Genomic DNA, 11556 nt, shown 5'->3' on the forward strand with positions numbered 1-11556 from the left:
TGGGCAACTAATATTCAACAAAGCAGGAAAGACCATCCACTGGAAAAAGGACAGTCTCTTCAATAAATGGTTCTGGGAAATTGGACAGCCACACGCAGAAGAATGAAACTAGACCATTCTCTTAGCACCATACACAAAGATACTACTCAGAATGGATGAAAGATCTAAATGTGAGACAAGAATCCATCAAAATCCTAGAGGAGAACACAGGCAACACCCTTTTTGAACTTGGCCACAGCAACTTCTTGCAAGATACATCTATGAAGGCAAAGGAAACAGAAGCAAAAATGAACTTTTTTGAATGGGACTTCATCAAGATAAAAAGCTTCTGCACAGCAAAAGAAACAGTCAACAAAACTAAAAGACAACCTACAGAATGGGAGAAGATATTTGCAAATGACCTATCAGATAAAGGGCTAGTATCCAAGATCTATAAAGAACTTCTTAAACTCGGAGAGGGAGGAGCAAGATGGCGGAAGAGCAGGGTCCCCAAATCACCTGTCTCCACCAAATTACCTAGAAAACCTTCCATTCATCCTGAAAATCTATGAATTCGGCCTGAGAATTAAAGAGAGAACACCTGGAATGCTACAGTGAGAAGAGTTCGCGCTTCTACCAAGGTAGGAAGACGGGGAAAAAGAAATAAACAAAAGGCCTCCAAGGGGGAGGGGCCCCGCGAGGAGCCGGGCCGAGGCCGGGGCGAGTGTCCCCAGGACAGGAGAGCCCCATCCCGGAGGAGCAGGAGCTGCACCGACCTTCCCGGGGGGAAAGGGGCTCGCAGGGAGTTGGAGCAGGACCCAGGAGGGCGGGGATGCCCTCGGGCTCCCGGGGACACTAATAGACACCTGCGCCCCGGGAGAGTGCGCCGAGCTCCCTAAGGGCTGCAGCGCGCACGGCGGGACCCTGCGGGACCTGGAGCAGCTCGGAGGGGCTCGGGCAGAGGAAGAGGCTCCGTGCGGAGGGGGCTGCGCGGTTCCAGGAGCAGCTCGGAGGGGCTCGGGCGGCGGCTCCGCGGAGGGGGTTGCGCGGCCCGGGAGCGCGAATCCAACAGCGCAGGCTCCGGAGCACAGAGCGCCGGGACACAGCCCAGGATCCGGCCTCCCCCGGGACAGGCAGAGGCCGGGAGGGCCGGGACAGCAAGGAAGCTCCTGCCCCAGCTGAGCAGATCAGCGGCCCCGCCCCGGAGCCTCCAGGCCCTGCAGACGGAGTTCCTGCCGGAGCTGAATCCAGGTTTCCAGAGCTGCCCCGCCACTGGGGCTGTTCCTCCTGCGGCCTCACGGGGTAAACAACCCCCACTGAGCCCTGCACCAGGCAGGGGCACAGCATCTCCCCCAACTGCTAACACCTGAAAATCAGCACAACAGGCCCCTCCCCCAGAACACCAGCTAGACGGACAACTTCCAGGAGAAGCCAAGGGACTTAAAGTACACAGAATCAGAAGATACTCCCCGGTGGTTCTTTTTTTTTTGTTGTTTTGTTTTGTTTTGTTTTGCTTTTTGATTTGTTTCCTTCCCCCACCCCCTTTTTTTTTTCCTTTCTTTTTCTTTCTCTTCTTTTTTTTCGTTTTTTTTTCTTTTTTTTTTCTCTTTCTCTTTTCTTTCCTTCTTTCTCTCCTCTCTTTTTCTCTTTTTCCCAATACAACTTGCTTTTGGCCACTCTGCACTGAGCAAAATGACTAGAAGGAAAACCTCACCTCAAAAGAAAGAATCAGAAACAGTCCTCTCTCCCACAGAGTTACAAAATCTGGATTACAATTCAATGTCAGAAAGCCAATTCAGAAGCACTATTATACAGCTACTGGTGGCTCTAGAAAAAAGCATAAAGGACTCAAGAGACTTCATGACTGCAGAATTTAGATCTAATCAGGCAGAAATTAAAAATCAATTGAATGAGATGCAATCCAAACTAGAAGTCCTAACGACGAGGGTTAACGAGGTGGAAGAACGAGTGAGTGACATAGAAGACAAGTTGATAGCAAAGAGGGAAACTGAGGAAAAAAGAGAAAAACAATTAAAAGACCATGAAGATAGATTAAGGGAAATAAACGACAGCCTGAGGAAGAAAAACCTACATTTAATTGGGGTTCCCGAGGGTGCCGAAAGGGACAGATGGCCAGAATATGTATTTGAACAAATTCTAGCTGAAAACTTTCCTAATCTGGGAAGGGAAACAGGCATTCAGATCCAGGAAATAGAGAGATCCCCCCCTAAAATCAATAAAAACCGTTCAACACCTCGACATTTAATAGTGAAGCTTGCAAATTCCAAAGATAAGGAGAAGATCCTTAAAGCAGCAAGAGACAAGAAATCCCTGACTTTTATGGGGAGGAGTATTAGGGTAACAGCAGACCTCTCCACAGAGACCTGGCAGGCCAGAAAGGGCTGGCAGGATATATTCAGGGTCCTAAATGACAAGAACATGCAACCAAGAATACTTTATCCAGCAAGGCTCTCATTCAAAATGGAAGGAGAGATAAAGAGCTTCCAAGACAGGCAGCAACTAAAAGAATATGTGACCTCCAAACCAGCTCTGCAAGAAATTTTAAGGGGGACTCTTAAAATTCCCCTTTAAGAAGAAGTTCAGTGGAAAGTCCACAAAAACAGGGACTGAATAGATATCATGATGATACTAAACTCATATCTCTCAATAGTAACTCTGAATGTGAATGGGCTTAAAGACCCCATCAAAAGGCGCAGGGTTTCAGACTGGATAAAAAAGCAGGACCCATCTATTTGCTGTCTACAAGAGACTCATTTTAGACAGAAGGACACCTACAGCCTGAAAATAAAAGGTTGGAGAACCATTTACCATTCGAATGGTCCTCAAAAGAAAGCAGGGGTAGCCATCCTTATATCAGATAAACTAAAATTTACCCCAAAGACTGTAGTGAGAGATGAAGAGGGACACTATATCATACTTAAAGGATCTATTCAACAAGAGGACTTAACAATCCTCAATATATATGCCCCGAATGTGGGAGCTGCCAAATATATCAATCAATTATTAACCAAAGTGAAGAAATACTTAGATAATAATACACTTCTACTTGGTGACTTCAATCTAGCTCTTTCTATACTCGAAAGGTCTTCTAAGCACAACATCTCCAAAGAAACGAGAGCTTTAAATGATACACTGGACCAGATGGATTTCACAGATATCTACAGAACTTTACATCCAAACTCAACTGAATACACATTCTTCTCAAGTGCACATGGAACTTTCTCCAGAATAGACCACATATTGGGTCACAAATCGGGTCTGAACTGATACCAAAAGATTGGGATCGTCCCCTGCATATTCTCAGACCATAATGCCTTGAAATTAGAACTAAATCACAACAAGAAGTTTGGAAGGACCTCAAACACGTGGAGGTGAAGGACCATCCTGCTAAAAGATGAAAGGGCCAACCAGGAAATTAAGGAAGAATTAAAAAGATTCATGGAAACTAATGAGAATGAAGATACAACCGTTCAAAATCTTTGGGATGCAGCAAAAGCAGTCCTAAGGGGGAAATACATCGCAATACAAGGCATCCATTCAAAAACTGGAAAGAACTCAAATACAAAAGCTAACCTTACACATAAAGGAGCTAGAGAAAAAACAGCAAATAGATCCTACACCCAGGAGAAGAAGGGAGTTAATAAAGATTCGAGCAGAACTCAACGAAATTGAGACCAGAAGAACTGTGGAACAGATCAACAGAACCAGGAGTTGGTTCTTTGAAAGAATTAACAAGATAGATAAACCATTAGCCAGCCTTATTAAAAAGAAGAGACAGAAGACTCAAATTAATAAAATAATGAATGAGAAAGGAGAGACCACTACCAACACCAAGGAAATACAAACGATTTTAAAAACATATTATGAACAGCTATACACCAATAAATTAGGCAATCTAGAAGAAATGGACACATTCCTGGAAAGCCACAAACTACCAAAACTGGAACAGGAAGAAATAGAAAACCTGAACAGGCCAATAACCAGGGAGGAAATTGAAGCAGTCATCAAAAACCTCCCAAGACACAAGAGTCCAGGGCCAGATGGCTTCCCAGGGGAATTTTATCAAACGTTTAAAGAAGAAACCATACCTATTCTCCTAAAGCTGTTTGGAAAGATAGAAAGAGATGGAGTACTTCCAAATTCGTTCTATGAGGCCAGCATCACCTTAATTCCAAAACCAGACAAAGACCCCAACAAAAAGGAGAATTACAGACCAATATCCCTGATGAACATGGATGCAAAAAGTCTCAACAAGATACTTGCCAATAGGATCCAACAGTACATTAAAAAAATTATTCACCATGACCAAGTAGGATTTATCCCTGGGACACAAGGCTGGTTCAACACTTGTAAAACAATCAATGTGATTCATCATATCAGCAAGAGAAAAACCAAGAACCATATGATCCTCTCATTGGATGCAGAGAAAGCATTTGACAAAATACAGCATCCATTCCTGATCAAAACTCTTCAGAGTGTAGGGATAGAGGAAACATTCCTCGACATCTTAAAAGCCATCTATGAAAAGCCCGCAGCAATATCATTCTCAATGGGGAAGCACTGGGAGCCTTTCCCCTAAGATCAGGAACAAGACAGGGATGTCCACTCTCACCACTGCTGTTCAACATAGTACTGGAAGTCCTAGCCTCAGCAATCAGACAACAAAAAGACATTAAAGGCATTCAAATTGGAAAAGAAGAAGTCAAACTCTCCCTCTTCGCCGATGACATGATACTCTACATAGAAAACCCAAAAGTCTCCACCCCAAGATTGCTAGAACTCATACAGCAATTCGGTAGCATGGCAGGATACAAAATCAATGCCCAGAAGTCAGTGGCATTTCTATACACTAACAATGAGACTGAAGAAAGAGAAATTAAGGAGTCCATCCCATTTACAATTGCACCCAAAAGCATAAGATACCTAGGAATAAACCTAACCAAAGAGGTAAAGGATCTATACCCTCAAAACTATAGAACACTTCTGAAAGAAATTGAGGAAGACACAAAGAGATGGAAAAATATTCCATGCTCATGGATTGGCAGAATTAATATTGTGAAAATGTCAATGTTACCCAGGGCAATATACACGTTTAATGCAATCCCTATCAAAATACCATGGACTTTCTTCAGAGAGTTAGAACAAATTATTTTAAGATTTGTGTGGAATCAGAAAAGACCCCGAATGGCCAGGGGAATTTTAAAAAAGAAAACCAAAGCTGGGGGCATCACAATGCCAGATTTCAGGTTGTACTACAAAGCTGTGGTCATCAAGACAGTGTGGTACTGGCACAAAAACAGACACATAGATCAGTGGAACAGAATAGAGAATCCAGAAGTGGACCCTGAACTTTATGGTCAACTAATATTCGATAAAGGAGGAAAGACTATCCATTGGAAGAAAGACAGTCTCTTCAATAAATGGTGCTGGGAAAATTGGACATCCACATGCAGAAGAATGAAACTAGACCACTCTCTTTCACCATACACAAAGATAAACTCAAAATGGATGAAAGATCTAAATGTGAGACAAGATTCCATCAAAATCCTAGAGAAGAACACAGGCAACACCCTTTTTGAACTCGGCCATAGTAACTTCTTGCAAGATACATCCACGAAGGCAAAAGAAACAAAAGCAAAAATGAACTATTGGGACTTCATCAAGATAAGAAGCTTTTGCACAGCAAAGGATACAGTCAACAAAACTCAAAGACAACCTACAGAATGGGAGAAGATATTTGCAAATGACATATCAGATAAAGGGCTAGTTTCCAAGATCTGTAAAGAACTTATTAAACTCAACACCAAAGAAACAAACAATCCAATCATGAAATGGGCAAAAGACATGAAGAGAAATCTCACAGAGGAAGACATAGACATGGCCAACATGCACATGAGAAAATGCTCTGCATCACTTGCCATCAGGGAAATACAAATCAAAACCACAATGAGATACCACCTCACACCAGTGAGAATGGGGAAAATTAACAAGGCAGGAAACAACAAATGTTGGAGAGGATGCGGAGAAAAGGGAACCCTCATGCACTGTTGGTGGGAATGTGAACTGGTGCAGCCACTCTGGAAAACTGTGTGGAGGTTCCTCAAACAGTTAAAAATAGACCTGCCCTACAACCCAGCAATTGCACTGTTGGGGATTTACCCCAAAGATACAAATGCAATGAAACGCCGGGACACCTGCACCCCGATGTTTATAGCAGCAATGGCCACGATAGCCAAACTGTGGAAGGAGCCTCGGTGTCCATCGAAAGATGAATGGATAAAGAAGATGTGGTTTATGTATACAATGGAATATTACTGAGCTATTAGAAATGACAAATACCCATTTGCTTCAACGTGGATGGAACTGGAGGGTATTATGCTGAGTGAAGTCAGTCAGTCGGAGAAGGACAAACATTATTATGTTCTCATTCATTTGGGGAATATAAATAATAGTGAAAGGGAATATAAGGGAAGGGAGAAGAAATGTGTGGGAAATATCAGAAAGGGAGACAGAACGTAAAGACTGCTAACTCTGGGAAACGAATAGGGGTGGTAGAAGGGGAGGAGGGCGGGGGTGGGAGTGAATGGGTGATGGGCACTGGGGGTTATTCTGTATGTTAGTAAATTGAACACCAATAAAAAATAAATTAAAAAAAAAAGAACTTCTTAAACTCAACACCCAAAAAACAAATTATCCAATCATGAAATGGGCAGAAGACATGAACAGAAATTTTCCCAAAAAAGACATACACATGGCCAACAAGCACATGAGAAAATGCTCTGCATCACTTGCCATCAGGGAGATACAAATCAAAACCACAATGAGATACCACCTCACACCAGTGAGAAGGGGGAAAAGTAACAAGATAGGAAACAACAAATGTTGGAGAGGATGTGGAGAAAAGGGAACCTCCTTGCACTGTTGGTGGGAATGTGAACTGGTGCAGCCACTCTGGAAAACTGTGTGGAGGTTCCTCAAAGAGTTAAAAATAGAGCTTAGCCTATGAGCCAGCAATTGCACTGCTGGGGATTTACCCCAAAGATACAGATGCAGTGCAATGGCAGGACCCCTGCACCCCAATGTTTATAGCAGCAATGTCCACAATAGCCAAACTATGAAAAGAGCCTTGGTGTCCATCAAAAGATTAATGGATAAAGAAGATGTGGTCTATATATATAATGGAATATTACTCTGCCATTAGAAATGACAAATACCCACCATTTGCTTCGACATGGATAGAACTGGAGGGTATTATGTTGAGTGAAATAAGTCAATCGGAGAAGGACAAACATTATATGGTCTCATTCATTCAGGGAATATAAAAAATAATGAAGGGGTTTATAGGGGAAAGGAGAGAAAATGAGTGGGAAATATCAGAGAGGGAGACAGAACATGAGAGACTCCTAACTCTAGGAAATGATTAATAGGTAGTGGAAGGGGAGGTGGATGGGGGGATGGGGTAACCGGGTGTCGGGTACTGAGGGTGGCACTTGATGGGATGAGCACTGGGTGCTATGCTATGTTGGCAAATCGAACTCCAATAAAAGTATACAAAAAATACATATAAAAAATAAAGTATTAAGATGTTAAACTATACAGCAGAACAGAAACCTAAAGATTTAAAAGTTTTCTCCTCCAAACCATCATTTTGATTTGACCTCCTGACCTCTCTAACCTGCTCTCTTTTAGTCAGGGAAGGAAAGAAAACTGAATTTAATAAGTGTCTACTAAGCATATAGTGTGATGGGTGCTTCCATATACTATATCTCAAACTTCTGTTACTATTTTCACTTTTTAAAGAAAAACAAAGAAACAGCCTCAGAAAAGTAAAGATTCTTGTCTAAAGTCACAAAGCTAGTAGGATAGAAAACTGTAGCTGTCAGATTCCTAAATCAACACTTGCTCAATTCCACCAAATCAACCAGGCTGCTGTAGAATTAAAAGCAGCACAATCATTTGCATTAATATTTTTAAAACCGACCATGAGCATCCTTACACCTCAGAAAGAACCTTCCCTAGTATGATACTCCTAACCTCTTAATCAAATCTTCACTTCTGTTTTTTGCCTACATATTTCTTTTCCCACTTTAATGAAATGCAACCTTAAGAACAATAACTATGCTTTGTTTATCCCTGCATGGGTTGAAGGACATTAGGATTGTTTCCAATTTGTAGCTGCTATGAATATTCACACACAAATATTTTTGTGAACATATATATTTATTGACCTTGGAAAAATACCCATCAGGGGAACTGCTGGGTCTTATGGTAAATTTATGTTCAGCTTTTCAAGAAATGGCCATACTGATCTCCATGGTGGTTAGAATACCCTCTAGCAATTGTATGAGGTATAATTGCTCCATATTTTGCTAAAACTTGGTCTTGTCGATCTTTTTAAATTTTGCTACTCTAAGGGATGGATAGCAGTGTCTCCTAATGATTTAAATTGCATTTCTCTTATAACTAATAATGTTCAGCCTCCTTTTGTATGGTCATTGGCCAGGTATATTTCTTCTTTTGTGAAATGTCCACTCAAATCTTTTGCCCCTTTCACTGGGTATCTTCTTATGATTGAGTTGTTCTTGTATTCTGGATATCAGTCCTTGGTCACATACATTATGCCAATATATTCTCCCAATGTGTGTCTTGTCTTTTATTTTCTTAACTGTCTTTCATAAAAAGAAGTTATTAAACTTGATGAGGTCCAATTAATCATTTTTAATATTTCCCGCCAACAGTGCAAGAGGGTTCCCCTTTCTCCACATCCTCTCCAACATTTGTTGTTTCCTGCCTTGTTAATTTGCCCCATTCTCACTGGAGTGAGGTGGTATCTCATTGTGGTTTTGATTTGTATTTCCCTGATGGCCAGTGATGCGGAGCATTTTCTCATGTGTTTGTTGGCCATGTCTATGTCTTCCTCTGTGAAATTTCTGTTCATGATTGGATTGTTTGTTTATTTGCTGTGGAGTTTAATAAGTTCTTTATAGATCTTGGATACTAGCCCTTTATCTGATAGGTCATTTGCAAATATATTCTCCCATTCTGTAGGTTGTCTTTTAGCTTTGTTGACTGTTTCTTTTGCTGTGCAGTAGCTTTTTATCTTGATGAAGTCCCAGTAATTCATTTTTGCTTTTGTTTCTTTTGCCTTCGTGGATGTATCTTGCAAGAAGTTACTGTGGCCAAGTTCAAAAAGGGTGTTGCCTGTGTTCTCCTCTAGGATTTTGATGGAATCTTGTCTCACATTTAGATCTTTCATCCATTTTGAGTTTATCTTTGTGTATGGTGTAAGAGAATGGTCTAATTTCATTCTTCTGCATGTGGCTGTCCAATTTTCCCAGAACCATTTATTGAAGAGACTGGAGCTATGACATTTTAAATTGTATTAATGTATTTTTCTTTTTCATATTTCCTTTCTTCCATAAATCTTTTCCTATTCAGCCATAGATAAATAATCAGAGGGTTTTTTTTAATTTTCTAAAGCTACTTTTTACAAAACAAATCTGAACATTTAACATTTCATTTTACTGTCAACCAGATGGTTGAGGGGCCAAAAAAATGACATAGGGTTGTTCCTTTCCTATTCCTTTCCTTCTTTTTTTTTCTCCTTTCCTTCTCCTTCCCACATCCTGTTTGGATAGAAGAGGGGAAAATTCTACTTTATGTTCTAAGAAAATGCAACCAGGAAGAGAAATAGAAATAAAGATCTCTGTGTCTCTGTCTCTCTCTGTTTAAGTGTTCCTGCTGCCTACTGGAACTGCACTCATCTCTACTCTCAATTGCCCTTTCCAAGTCAAACTCTGAGAAAAGGCAGGATAGAAGAAAAATTCTAGATATTTTGGTGGTAAGCAGGTAAGGGTGGTAATCAAGGAGACCGTTTGTCATGTTTCCTATTTGGATCTCTGACATGTTAGCACCTCACAGAGTTTCCAGACAACATGGCATTGTCACCAGAATAGATATTGTGGTATGGTGTCTATAGGTAGAGGAAGGGCTGGCAACAGGCTACCCTGTTGCCCCTTTGGCTTGGTATGATATGAAAGATATTCAGTTATTCTCATGTACTCCCGGTAAGAAACGTGGAAGGTTTCTCAGAGATGGAGTCAATGGATCTGCCATGGGACACCAAGTCAAAGGGAAAGGTGATCTCTAGCAGAGGCTACGGGGTAGAAAGTACAGTCTAGGGACTAGTAGAATACTTGACTGAGACTCAACGGACCTCACGAGCAGTGAGTGCTAAGGCTTACCCAGCCAAATTAGTGAGGGAAGGACCATAGATCCTTGACTTTGTTAAAAAATAAAAATAAAAAATAAACAAACAACAGCAGACCACAAATTATTCAAGTAGTGAACTTCAGCAGGAGAGGTCACCAGAATGCTCAGGATTCTTGACATGTGAAACACTGGTAAAGAGGCTATCAAGAATCCAGAGGACAACATAAGGTCTGGCCACCCTTCTCTATCAGCAGGACACCAAGCTTTCCCTGACACTGGGATACTTTTCTCAGGGAAAATAAGGGAAAGGCATGAAAAACTGAGAAGTTCCCAAAATAAACTGGATCAACCAAAAAGAAACTTTTAATTTTAAACCAGAATAAACTAGGTTAACTTTATTTTTTTAAGTTTTTACTTAAATTCCAGTTAACATATAGTGTAATATTAGTTTCAGGTCTACAAGATAGTGGTTCAACACTTCCATACAACACCTGGTGCTTATCACAACAGGTGCACTCCTTAATCCCCATCACCTGTTTTATCCATTCCCCACCCACCTTCCCTCTGGTAATCATCGGTTCTCTGTAATTAAGAGTCAGTTTCCCGAGAAAAAAGGAGTGAAAATATCAGTGAGGATGACAAAACATGAGAGACACCTAACTGTAGGAAAAGAACAAGGGGCAGTGGAAAGGGAGGTGGGCGGGGGGTTAGGATGACTGGGTAATGGACACTGAGGGGGGCACTTGGCAGGATGAGCACTGGGTGTTATGCTAAATGTTGGCAAATTGAACTCCAATAAAAATAATTTAAAAAAAGAGTCCCTTTCCCAGTTTGCCTCTTTCTTTTCCTCTCTTTTCTCATTTTGTTTCTTAAATTCCACATGAGAGAAATTGTGTGGTATTTTTCTTTCCTTGACCAGCTTATTTCGCTTAGTACTCTCTAACTCCATCCATGTCATTGCAAATGGCGATTCTACTCTTCTTTACGGCTGAATAATAGTCCACTGCATATGCATGCATATATACACATCATCCTTTTTTTTCTTTCTCAAATCTAGAGTTAGGGTTAGGGACAGTGAAGGGGATGTGCTTGGTATCCTGCAGTTTATAGGCCAATCCCAGAGTTACCATAAACCTAACCCTGGAGAGAAGTCTCTGAAATTAGATGAAATTTAATTGGCCAACTTAAGTCCTGTCCTCTCACTTTTCAACATATTATATCCCACTCACAGCCAGAATAGGATGGTGATTGAGAGGGAAATTAGTTAGAAAGAAATAAATAATACCAAATTTGATTCTGCTACATACATACACCTATTTAATATTTTTTTTCTTTCTGACAACT

At 41.0% G+C, this 11556-nt stretch overlaps 1 protein-coding gene across 4 annotated transcripts in view; it reads right to left on the reverse strand.

Moving 5' to 3' along the window:
• Window positions 1-11556, reverse strand: part of LOC144286872 (uncharacterized) — a 112263-nt gene that overhangs the window by 66489 nt on the left and 34218 nt on the right. The window lies entirely within an intron of this gene.

This window comes from Canis aureus, chromosome 16 (genome assembly GCF_053574225.1).
Source record: "Canis aureus isolate CA01 chromosome 16, VMU_Caureus_v.1.0, whole genome shotgun sequence".
Taxonomy (NCBI): Eukaryota; Metazoa; Chordata; class Mammalia; order Carnivora; family Canidae; genus Canis; species Canis aureus.